Genomic DNA, 13,500 nt, shown 5'->3' on the forward strand with positions numbered 1-13,500 from the left:
TCTTTATTTGTGTAAGTATGCTACTAATATTTTGTTGGAATCTTGTTGTGTAGGACCATGAGAGGTGCTTTTTCTTTCAGTGGATCTGACGGTGCAGACAAGTTTGATCCTAGGTACCTCCTTTTCGACGATTGGTTTAGAGGGAGACATCCACATGAGCACTTCAAGCGGTGGGTTCCACCCCCCTAACCCTCCGCCAATGATGGCTAAGGAGAAGCACCTAGCCACAGTTAGACGACTCGAGGAACCTCCTCTGTGCGATTGCGGAGATCGAGCTGTGATAAACCCTGAGAATACGTTGGAGTTTGTGTGTCCAAACAAGCATGAAGTAAGTGCAAAGTGTATGTGTTGAAATGTTGCGCTATATGTGTTCATGTACTAATATCACCTTATTTAGGTGTTTTCAATGGCGAAGTGTCGTTTCAAGGAGTGGTTGTATGGTCCTAAGAACCAATGGCCGGAAGAACCACGAAAGGTTAAGGAAAAGAAGAAAGAAAGGGTAATTTACAAAGCACCTCCTGTCATGTGCGAATGTGGTGTTAAATCCAACTATGGCCTAGTCCCTTCGGAGCTTGGAATATGCCATTATTGCGGCCATATGGTTGAGTATGATGAGGTTGGTTATTTTTGTGGTAAACATGAAATCGTATTTTGTTTCTTTTGCTAAGACATATATGATATAATATTTCTTTTGAACAGAGCACTAGGAAATGCAGGTGGGAATGTTATGATGGTCAAGCTAAGTTCTTGGATGAACTGAAGGGGAGGCAAGTAATTGCACGGAAGAGGGGATATGGACCTGACTACGTCAACCTATTCGTTACACATCATAAAGAAAAGATGCCTGAGTTTGCTAGACAGCACGGTATTTGTAACCCGATCGATGTTGGGCTTGACAAATGGGGATTGGAGAGACGGGTGACGTTAGAGGAGAAGAGGGCAAGGAAGGAGGCAAGGGAGGAGACAAGAGTACAGATGTAGGTCTTGAACGAGCATGTTGTTGCATTATGTGCCAGTGAGTGCTTGAAAGCCTTTTTCGTTGCCTGATTTTAAATGTAATATAATCGCGTTGCTAACTAATTGCATTTTATACATGTAGGGATTGGATGCAGTGAGGAACATGCCACAGAGGTGGCTCATGCAAGGAATGAGAAAAAAAAGTTAGATGAGCATAGATCGCGAGCTGGTCGCACCGTTCAATCACCGATTGTGTTGTCTGATGAGAGGGACAAGGATGAGGACGACACTAGCAGACTAAGTGAGCTCATCGCTCTAGCAGAGGCGGGCTTGCAGGCGGAGGAGGCGGAGGACGACACTGGCAGACTGAGCGAGCTCATCACTCTAGCAGAGGCGGACTTGCAGGCAGAGGAGGATGACGACGCATTCTTCACTCAGGCCGCAGAGGCCGCAGATGAAGTAGAGGCCGCTTACTATAGGCGACAGGTAGGTCAGAGCAATGCAGGTGAGCCTAGCCACAGCAACAGGGTTATGGTAGAGGACTGGTACTCGGATGATAAGTTGCTTACTCAGTATGTTTCAGACTGATGATTTGAAAGTGCATTTGCCCCCTATGTGGGTTTTGGTGTATTGATGACATCCAAATTAGGGACTAATGTGATCTTAATGAGATATGTCGCAGCTATTACTCATTATGCGCTCTCCAATGGTTTTATTTTTGTTTTTGAGTTTAGGATCCGCCGCACTATAAAGAGGGATGCAAACTTAGTTGGTCTGAGAAAGATATAGTGCTCGAGCATAAAAATAAAATCAAAGAGAGAGACAATCTAGCACTCCACGAGCACGTAGAATATTTTTAGTGACTGTTGGTGTCGAAAGTCCCGACGTAAGCCTGGAACTCCCGACAGTCGGAAGTCACGACTCATGCTGAAGTCCTAACGCCCAGTCACTTAGCCTGCGCAGTGATTGTGGCCTGTCGGAAGTCCTGAGCGACTCCTAAGTCGGGAGTCCTGACCCAAGTCTGTATCGATACGATTGGACTATACACGTTCTAATGAATTTACATTTAATCTGTGTACTAGATTTGTAGCCTTTTCAACACATCAAAACACATGAAATGGCATGTGAGATCATGTACCGAACTAGGGTACAGAATTCCTTCGACTAAACCTAACATGCCTTAGGTAATTAAACCAAACAACAAACACATAGATGTGCCATGTGAATAAGATAAAGTCAGTCCTAGTAGTGTGGCCACATAGCAAATTGTGTTGCACCTTCTCCAAAGTAGCCTCCCATTGTTGGTGGTGGTGGCGGCGGGGGTGGCGGTGGAGGACCCTTGTTCCTGTGATTAGGGTAGGTGCAATATGGATCATTGCAGAGTGCCTCCTATGAATCGGCACCGTTGTTGTTGTCATCCTAGTCCGTCGTCCTTGTAACTGCTGCTAACTTCCCTTTCTAGATCGAAGATACGGTCCTACAGGTAGTAGATGTACTCCGCATGCGGATAAATAGGTCGAGGATCGACCCACCTAGTGAACCCATAGTTTTCTTCGGCCAAGGAAGACTACAATAAGTATGTCATGTAAGTTGTATAGACGAGGAACATATTGAAGAAACAAATACTAATAGCAAGTACCCATGCTCGCTGGCATTTGAAGAAACGACGACCTCCATCTATTCCCTCGGTGAACATCTGCACTAGGCAGTCCTCACCATGCATGCATTTTGGCCACTCTTCTTTCCATTCATCGTATCCTCTCAGTGGTGCCTCTTTGGTGAAATCAGCTTTTGCTCTCAACTGGGAACCTCTCATAAAGAGCTTCCTCAAAGAAATCAGGACCAAGAGGACCCTCCCACCTAATGGTTGTTCCCTTCCCCTTTCCTCTCCCTCTGGATGACCCTCTAGACATTGGTACTAGCAATGAAAGAAAATGCTGAGGAGTGCTCTTCTTCCTTGTTTTGTGTGTGAATGAGAGGGAGTGAGGGGTTATTTATAGGTTGAGAGGAGGAATGGAGGCCTCTCAATGTGCCATGTCAGCGATCCGTGTGCCTCTTCACCTCAGCCCTTGGATCAAATAGTCATAAGATGGATGGTGGAGATGGAGTGGAGTTGTGCTTCCTTGCATGCCAGTACTATGTCAGTGAAGTGATAAATCGCTGCTGTCCTTGTATCTGAAAAGTCTATTTTTATTGTCTGAAAAGCCTATATTCGTTCACTGTTACTTGGTAAAGCCTAGATTCATCTACAAAGCGTCTGTACGATACGATTGGACTATACACGTTCTAATGAATTTACATTTAATCTGTGTACTACATTTGTGCCTTTTTAGCAGTGTAGTATGATTAATGATTCACTAGAAAAAATTCGTAAGAGTTTCCCTTGTTTCAGGAGCATCCACAGTTACAAACAGAGACATCATTATATATTCCAAACATTTCATCATCCAAGGAGCAAAATGCAACCACAACGAACATCACAACCAACATAACATGTCCTGCATAGTCCAAATAGTCCACAATGTCCATACAGTCCTAAATAGTTACAGGAAAGTAAATACAAAATCTATAATAGTGCATACTAACATCTACCACAACCCTCACTGTCCTCCTACTCTTGCTCTTACCCTTGTGACCGAGAGCGCTCGTACCTAGAGTGTAAGGGTCACGCGGACGGCGTCGCCTAGTGCCTAGAGGCGGTGTAGGCTGAGTCGAGGGAGCATCATGGAGCTGAGAGGGGCCAAGCTCCTCGTGCCTCTGGTCCACGTCGTCATCATCGTCCTCGTCCCTGTCCCCTATAGCTGCTTGGCTAGAGGAACCCAAGCCTCCTCTGCCTATGGAAGGAACGATACACATCTTGCGTCGTGTCTGTCCTGCAACCACAACTGAGCAGCCGCACGGCTGTAGCCGACGTGACAGCCTCTGTTGTACAAAATTATGTTAACTGAAAGAATCTAACGTATTAATAATATGTTTGAAAGAATATTTTGAATCTTAGCTCTAGGAAGCTAAGCATGTAGTCGTCCCTGACTCTCTGGCCGAATGCGCTCAATTTCTTCAACGGAGCATTTGAGTGTATTGCCCTGCAACAAAGTTCTCAGTAATAATACTTCTGAACAGATAGCAATAGGTTTTGTTTTCTTTTGTACAAGAATCTAACGTATTATAAGGATGATACGGCTCGAAGGTGGCACTAACTAAAATAGATAACTCTAACGCCTAATGTATTGGTATGCAACTTAACATAGAAAAATAAGGCAATTGACTTACCACTCTGTCCAAGATCGGTCCTGCCTCCACCTGCCTTCCTGCATGAGTAGATTGGTCATACGCCGTGTCTTCATTGTCGGAGGACTCGATGTCGGCGTAGTAATGTTCTGTCCATTGTACCCTCAGCCTACAATGTGTCGCATGCTGGTACCAAGCTTGGTACCACCTGAACTCATGGTTCGTGTGTGGCTCGTTGTTCTCGTCCACGTTGTCATGCATCTCCTCCCATTGCTCAATGAAGGACTAGTGGTGCTTCTCCTAGTCAAAAATCTTTCTGTTCTTCTAATGATCCAACCTGCACGTATGTCATCGTTACTTGAATCCATGCACATGTCACCATATTAATATAAATGGACCATCACAAGACATTTGAAATGGCAAAACACTTACTTGTGTAAGTCAATGCCAGTCGAGAACAAAGCCATAGGCCAAAGCTGTCTTACTCCAAATTGGCGTGCAACTCTATCTGGTAGGTGGAACTCGACAGCATAGAAGCAGATTAGAGGGCACCTCATCCTATAGAAGTCATCGTCGAACCCACAAACGTTGCTCAACTGAAAAGGAAGTGCCCCCTCTCCATCGTACGGCTCCCACTCCACCTGCAACATGTCCAAACAAGATGTTAGATGGTATACTAATCCATTTCAAACCAGCATGGGAAATAAAATTTACTTACACTAGACTGCCGTCAGCGTGTCTAGCTCGTTCGTGAACTCAATGTACGCCCGCTCTAACCTCGACGTACGGAACCCTGACCTAGTCCCAAAGGTACGCCCACGTCGGCTGCCGAACTTGGAGGCTGACCTTGGAACCACTCACGACGAGCCAGAACCTCTAGACGGCCAACTAGAAGACGAGCCCACATCCACAGCTATAACAGGTACACGCATCCACCAAGTGATGCGTTGGACGAAGTCCGATGACACCCCTCGCACAGCTGCCAGGTATAGAAAACCCAAGACTATAGAGCCCCAGCTGTAGTGACCCGCCTAGGTCCCAGTCACTGAGGCAGTGGACCCACATCCTAGGACGCTAGTGTCACCCAGTGGCATCGAGGAAGAGAACGTAGGCAAACAGGTGTAGGATCCATGCCCTATTGTAGTACCCAACTGTCTCCTCATCTGCCTCCTTAGGGCACTGTGCGAACTCTTGCTGGAGCTAGGAGATGAGAACTCTAGAAGTGCGAGCCCCTTGCTCGCCAAGCTCATGCCCAAGGAAGGCCTCCACTTGTGCTCTCCAGCCTTCTGACATGCACTGCCCTGGTGACTGGGTTGTCCGTGAATCCTTAGGCCTAGCATCTTCTGATAAGTCCTAGAGTGTGACTGTCATCTCCCCGAAAGGTAAGTGGAAGCTATGAGTCTCCGGCCGCCACCTATATTTTAGACAAATCAAGATTACATGTCAAAAAGGCAAGCGCATGAACAAATGGCCATGAATGGAGGCAATGATTGAATATAATACCTATCAACCAACGTAGTTATGGCCAGCTGAGTTGAACTTGGGCAACCCATGATGAACCTAAAAAGAGATGACATCCAGGCCAGCTCTTTGTAGGAAAGGAGTGTACCTGTCGTCGTACCGCATGTCCAAGAACCCACTGTGGGTTCTAGGATGAAGGAGCGGAAGGTCCTGCATGGAATAAAACATAGTCTCCTGTTACTTCATGAACACATGTACGCTCACCAAAATTTGAACAAAACATATAGATTATTACCTGCCCCTGTGCTATGAGACGTCCTCGGTGGGTCTCCTCGTACGTCGGGTCGAGCAGGTGGAATTGCGCCATCCTACAAAAAAGTCAATGAATTAGAAATTCAATATGCAATGAAACATGAACTTAGAAATGTACAAGTAATTGACACAATTACATGCATAATTAATTAAATGAATATGACAAATATTAAGTAATATAATCAACCAATAATCGCACCTCACTAATCTGCCAATGGCAACTTCATGAATTATGGCCAAGTCTACCACACTTGCCGCACTCGTACTGCTCGAGGGTCAGTAACAAATGGGGTTCCTCTCCCACGCCTCGTTCTTCTAGGGTATCTGATCCATAACCATCATGTGTCTCGTCCTCTTCCTTGATCCACGCTTGTTCCAACGGTAAGCTAGATCCACAATATACTTTGGCCCATCATATGGAGGCCACTCTCTAGGGTCCCGAAAAGGCACAAAGCAGGGGGCTCCATGTGTGCACAAGCGTGTCGACACTGAACTCGTGAGGTATCCTGCTATCGATATTATAGTTGCGATGCCTAGCTTGCTGCCACCAAATGGGAACAAAGAAAGTGGTACTGCCTTGGTTTACCACAAGTGCATTTGAAATCTTGGAGGACAACCACATGCATCCTCGACTCTCGGACCTCGCCAGTCGGACGTTGTACCACCCCTATGCTCGACCTGAATAAGTCCCTGTGGCATGATCAAAGCATGTAACCTCATGTGTGCTAGCCCTTTCATTTGCCTTCTCTAGGTGTGCCTTCGGTTTCGGAGCCCATATCTCTCCATCACTCCATAACTTCAATGCATGGGCATGTCTATCGTTGAACCAGGCAACAAGCTTATAGAAGGTGAATTGAACGATTGCATTCATGGGCATACCACGTATCCCCAATAGCAACTTATTGAATGACTTCGCCATGTTGCTGCACTAAAACTCGTACCTCCATCCACCGGCGTCAGTGAGCTCTCATCCATTTCTCCAAATCCCTCATCAAACCAGTGAGCCATTGTCTACCTTTTACATTTGATGTGGTTTTGATCCTGCTCCAACTTTTTCTAAAAGTACTTGTCCTCAAGCTGTCGAGCAGCCTCCTAGAACAGATCAAAGTTACCCTTCACACCATCCTTCTGGAGTAGATTCTCGGACAAGGTGTCAGAGTACACCAACGATGGTGCTAAAGGTGCATACCCCTCTATCTGCTCTCACATGGCATTAAGTATGCCCTAGGTGCCTATCAGATATGACGCCAACCTCCCTACTAGGCCCAACCACTGTGTATCCAGACTAGCCTCAAGAACCATCCCCAACTGTCATTGTTCTCCTTCTCAACCAAAGCAAATGCCAAAGGAACCAACTTGTTGTTCGTGTCACAGGATATGGCTATAAGAAGTGTGCCCTAATATTTGCTAATCAGAAACGTGCCATCAATGGAGAAGATGGGATGACAGTGCCTAAAGGCCTCAACACACTGAGGGAAGCACTAGAAAGCACGGAAGAATATCTACCTCCCATCCTTCCATGCATTTGGTTTTGGGATGTACTCATAATGAATGCCTGGATTCACCGCTTTGATTGCATTAAAAAGTACTGGTAGCTGCTCATACCCATCCTCCCAGTCCCCATATATCATCTTCTACACTCACTGCTTAGCCCTCCAAGCTTTACCATAAGTTATCACATAACCTCCATACAATGCCTCAATAGTCCTAATAATTATCCTCACCTTCATGTTGGGTTCTCCCTGCAATATTCCCATCAACCACTTGGCAATGAGGGTAGAAGTAAATTGCTGATGCCTCAGTGTCAGATCATAGGTCAGCACAATTGTGTGGCCCAACAACTTTTGTGATCTTCCACTTTCTAGTGACCGTTTGCTTCCTTGCACAAACCCTCCATGGGTAGCATTCCTTGCCACACACAACTGTATAACAGTGCTCCGCATATAAATGCAAGACCTTGTAAGGTCTCTTTCGTATCACTGTAAATGCCTGCAACCATCTCTTCAATGTAGGGAGGTCATTGAACACCCTCCCATTCTCAATTACCATGTTAGGGCCAGCCTCAGGAGCTTCTAGGAGCTCATCATCATGTCCTTCTGCACAAGCCTGATCAGAATGAGCAAGGTCGCTGAACTCATGAAATCTTGGATCATGGTGGTCGGGAAAGATACGCCTCAACATCTCAACATCACTCTCTGTCAGCTCTCCAACAAGGCGATCATCATTAGAATCAAAAGCCCTTGTCATCTCATATGGCTCCGAATCATGCATAATTTTAACATTATTGGAGCCACGGAATCTATCTCCAAAGTGCACTTGCGCAGCAACAGGGGGCACATCCACATTTTCAGGAATGTCTCCTGCAACATAAGTAGAGAAATGAGGAAAGAATGAAAGAAATGGATGTAAGGAAGGGGGTAAGCTCCCAATAAGCCATGCGGTTAAGACACTTACTCGGATGATTCTGTGTCAAAGGGATCTCATGAGGAGGATCTGCCACAACAACATGAGTCTGACAAGCATCTCCAACTACCGCATTGGGGCAGATTGAGCATCGGGAACCGTAGGTGCAACCTCCACATCCATATCAGGTTCCGAGGATGGGAGGGTCGATGTGTGCCTGCTGACCCATTGGTGGGGAAAACCCATGAGGGATGGGATCAACTAACACCCGACGCACAACCACATCTAAACATTGCAGCTGGCTCTTCATAGCCGATCTCACATAGTTCTCCCACTGATCCACACAACCAATTGGGATCATTCGCTTGAGAATGTTGGGAGGAGAACCTAGGTGCAATACACCATCAACTGCAATGCCATCATCTCCAAGGCAATGCAGCTCCTCCCGAGCCCGTGCAAGCATCTCACTAAATGAAGGCCTATCATTGATATAGCACAGGCACGCTTTGCATGTCAACAAACTCAACATATCCATAGCGATCGTATTCAACGGTGCCTCCATGATATATGGTCACTAGGTTGTCCTATCTAGTTCAAACACATAACGAAACACATGTCCTTTAGTCCAAATTAGACGCTAGATAGTACCTAACAAGTACTTTCTAACTACAAACTAAGTAAATAAGATAACAACTACATACATAGATACAGTGTACTAACTAAATAGCTAGGTCCTATTTAGTTAACTAAATATGTAACTACCTATCTAAGTAGCTATCTAACTATATCTATGTACCTATGTATCTATGTTTCTATCTATCTACATATATATCTCACTAGATCACTAACTAAATCAACTACCTAAGTCATCACATTAACTAGTAAATAACAAATGCCAACTAAAGTAGGTACATTGCATATTCACAATTTTTACATTTGCAACAACTGATCCGCGGACGTCGGCACGGGCAGCCAATTAGGCGAGGCCGGGGGCGGGTGGCGCGACACGGCACGGCGGGCGCCAAGAGGCATGGCGTGGGCGCGACGTGGCCACGGCACGGTCACTGCACGGCGGGCACGGCGTCGGCGCGGCACGGCGCGACGCGCGCAAGGCGGGCGTGGCGTATTTGTGAAAAACTTTCAAAAAATGGCTAAAAAATAAAAAAATTCGGTTCGCTTATTGGTTTCAGCCAGGGCTTATCAGTTATGGTACAGTATTTTTCTCTCACAGCAAACCAGTACCAGCCGGGCTTATCAGCCTAGAAACCAACCAGCGAACAGGCTGATAACGAGCAATAATTGAAACAAAGCTCGTTATAAAAAACAAAATAAAAAACAAGAAGAAGCAAAGCTTTCCTTAGCTTTTCCCTGGTGTTGGTCTGTTTTCAGGTTCCACGATCTGTTGACGTGCGAGGAGACAAATGTTAGGCATGATTAGCCCATCAATCATGCCTCAATCATGCCTCAACACGATTTAGAATCTTACGTGAGTTAGGCATGATTTAGTTTTCAAAGCAAGAAGCAAAGCTTTCCTTAGCTTTCCTTAGTACTATTGATTGGCCATGATTTAGTTTTCAAACGTGAGTTAGGCATGATTAGCCCATCAATCATGCCTCAACACGATTTAGAATCTTACGTTAAATAAGGATTAAAAGTTTTATCAATAAATTTAGGCTACGTTGTTGTGTGGAGATACTTTTAGTAGTTGTTAATAAAAGTCTAGTGAGATTGTTGATTGCTCATGCTATATGCGGGTTGTCTTTGTCAGAGTTGTTTTAGTCCCGGTAGGAAGTGTTTTTCATTACGAGATGTTTTGACTTTTTAGGTTTGTATAAATTTTGCAATGCACAATGTGTAGATACATATCTCTATCTCTTCTCTTCTCTGCACCTAATAAAACTCTAAAGTAGTGATAAAAAAAAAAGCATATGCTATCTGGTCACAAAGACTAAAAAAAACCCGCAAGAGCCAATCGGAGTCTGATACGAGCCAACAGGCCAGGCTCAATACATACGTATATATTCAAGGAAAATATTATTTTCTTCTATATGCATATATTATTTTTTGTATTAAAAGCTTTTGTCCAGACCCCTTCGTGTACTGCTCGGCCTCTGGACGTGCACGCAACTGGCTCAGCCTCCGGACACGGCTCCACTACGCCTCCGTGTAGGCGCCTGGTTCGGCCTCTGGACGCGCGTGGCGCTTCGCCTCTCAGTCGGTGTCCACGGTCGACTTGGAGCGGTATGTCTTCATGAACGACGTTCTTGACCGGCGTAGACTCGATCTCCACCAAGCGGCTATCTCATCTATATCTCTACACCTAAAAAAATACCTAAGGGTATCGTCTGCGTTACACCCCGCTCCGTCCCTCGCCCCGCTCCATTGATCCCAAACACGCAATACGAAACTAAACCGTGCATGTCCACATGTAATACGAAACCAAGACGAAACCATGCAAACATGTACGTTACGCAATGGAGACTTGTACTTGTACATGCCAACACATGCAAACATGGTACTTGCATGCCCTAGAAGAGTACAGGCCCGCCAGGCCGGGACCTGGGACAAGAACCGTCACTACTAAAAAAACTTTTCCAAGGCGTTTTGAATTGGGCCTCGGAGGCGGTTGGGCCGGCTGCCCGCCTTGGTTAATACCTGGGATTAACCGAGAGCCAATGCGGTCATTTTTTTATTAATCGAGATGGTCACAACCAACCGCCTCACAAAATCAATTTACGGAGGCAGTCTCCTAAAATCTATTAACCGAGGCGAGCCTTAAATACCCCCATTTTCGGAGGCGGAGCACTTATAAGGCCCGCCTCGGTTAATTATGGCCAAGCCCACTAGCAATGAGAAAAGCCCAAACCAACCCGATACACACCCTGAATATATATAAGGGGGAAGTTAGGGTTTCACTCACTCCCTCCGCCGCCCCAACCCTCAGCCCGACGCCGCGCCTCTCCCAGCGCCCCCACCCGACGCCTCTCTCAGTCCCTCGTCGCCCCCCCCCCCCCACCCGACGCCTCTCTCACTCGCCCACATCTCTCTCCCTCACTCGCCCTCCTCTCTCTCTCTCCCTCACAGCGTGGGCGGCTCCCCAGCGACAGCGGCGCCTCTTCTTTTCCCCGGCGACGACGGCGCCTATCCCTCTCCTCTTGTGGTGGCGCGGGCGAGGCAGCGGCGCCTCTCCCTCTCCTCTTGTGGCAGCAGCGGCAGCGGCGCCCTCCACCAACCTCCAGGCAGCGGGAGCAGCGGCGGCACCAGATCTGGTGGTGGAGCGCTCCTCCCCAGAGTTCCTCCACCGGCGGCGCCCTCCTTCCCAGAGCTCCTCCACTGGCAGCGCTGGCTCCTTCCCCAGCGTCGGCACGCTCCTCTCTCGAGCTCCTCCACCGGCGGCGGCGCGCCCTCCTCCCCTATCTCCTCCGACTACCGTGGTGGCAGGATCCGCCACTAGTGGCTAGATCTGTGACCATGGTGGCCGATCCGTGCCCATGGTGGCCGGATAGAGCTCCCCCGGTGGCAGATCGAGGAACCCCGGTAGCGGTAGCGCGCAGCCCAGATCTAGGCCCAGACCTAGTTTGGGCTGCAGCCTTTTCCTTTTTTTGTTTTTTTTATTTGATTAACCGAGGTGGACATTTCAACCGCCTCAGTAAAGTTTGATTTACTGTGACCTTTGGTTCGAGGCGGTTGGGATGCCCGCCTCAGAAAATCGGTTTTGCTTGCCTCGGAAAAGATTTGTGTAGTAGTGCGTGCCGCCGGGCGCTTGCTGCTTCTTGGAGGAGTTTCAGAACAAGTGTTTATTGTCATACACCAAAACACGTGATAATAAAGTTATTCAGAAATATCCACCGCGAGAGTTTTGATGCATGGACAATCAGATACAGACGAAGCTGATGATAGGCATTTCTTTGTAGAAGCTGTCAACAAATCTGTTCATGATGCAATGCTGAATCATAATACAGTTTTCTTGAATACATTCCACAATACCATGAAGTAGGTGTTTCATAGATTTCTACTTGATCAGGTTGGACCGGCTTATTACAATATTCCGCATCCGTCGACTCAGAGGACTAATCAAGCCGGTACTAGCCATCAAGAAGCAGCACTGGCTAAGAGTGATGATGCCCAGACAATTCAAAATTCATCTGAGCAAATTCAGGGTGCTACTACAAATCAAATATAATATAATTCTGAATTATTAGTGTAGCATGTGCAACAGCCGACAGGGCAAGTTCAGAATCAGATGGTTAATTTTGGTACATTAGGCCAAATACCACCGTCGGCTCCAAAAATAGCACCATCAGTTCAAAGGATTCGTAGAGATACAGATCCTAATATTTTCAATCAGAGTTTTCAAGCAGTAAATCAGCAAGAGGCTCGACAGATAGATATTCCATAAGGATATCATTATGGTTCAGATTATAATACTCTCAATATGATTCCAAATCTAGGATATCAAGGTACTCAGAATTTCAATCTCCAGATGGATTAGCTATTGCCAAGAAATTCAAACTCAAATGTTGATGAATTGTTGCTCAGAGTAACCGAAATGATGAAAAGTCAATTTGGTTTAAAACCAAAAGGACAGACCTTTTTATACAAACATCCATATCCAGAGTGGTATGATTTAGTGGCCCTTCCTATGAATTACAGGCTTCCAGAATTTGCTAAGTTCACTGGTCAAGATAGCACAAGTACAATAAAACATGTCAGTAGATATCTTACTCAGTTGGGCAAAGCCTCTATTGAAGAAGCGCATCGAGTTTGTGTGTTCTCTTTGTCCCTGTCAGGACCACCTTTCACTTGGTTTTCATCACTAGCGGTTAATTCTATTGCCAATTGGAGTGATCTTGAAAAAAAATCATACATATTTCTACACGGGCAGGGGAAAGAAAGATCATAGATTTGATAACTATAAAGCAAAGAGCTAATGAATCGGGTTCTAAGTCCCTTTAGAGGTTCCGAGAAACAAGAAACTTATGCTTTTCGTTGAATTTGACTGATGATCAGCTAGCTGCGTTGGCCGTTCAAGGAATGTTGCCAACATAGAGAGAAAAGTTGCTTGGGCAAGAATTTGACAATTTAGGTCAATTGGCTCAACGGGTGGCAGCACTTAATAGCTAATTCCATAATATGCGC

At 46.1% G+C, this 13,500-nt stretch overlaps 1 long non-coding RNA gene across 1 annotated transcript; it reads left to right on the top strand.

Moving 5' to 3' along the window:
- The first annotated feature begins 187 nt into the window (after positions 1 to 187).
- Positions 188 to 1,010, top strand: LOC136519855 (uncharacterized). Its single transcript, XR_010775061.1, has 3 exons — positions 188 to 328; positions 398 to 616; positions 700 to 1,010. It is a non-coding gene; the product is annotated as an uncharacterized lncRNA (long non-coding RNA).
- Positions 1,011 to 13,500: the final 12,490 nt, after the last annotated feature.

Source organism: Miscanthus floridulus, chromosome 18, assembly GCF_019320115.1.
Source record: "Miscanthus floridulus cultivar M001 chromosome 18, ASM1932011v1, whole genome shotgun sequence".
NCBI classification, from domain to species: domain Eukaryota; kingdom Viridiplantae; phylum Streptophyta; class Magnoliopsida; order Poales; family Poaceae; genus Miscanthus; species Miscanthus floridulus.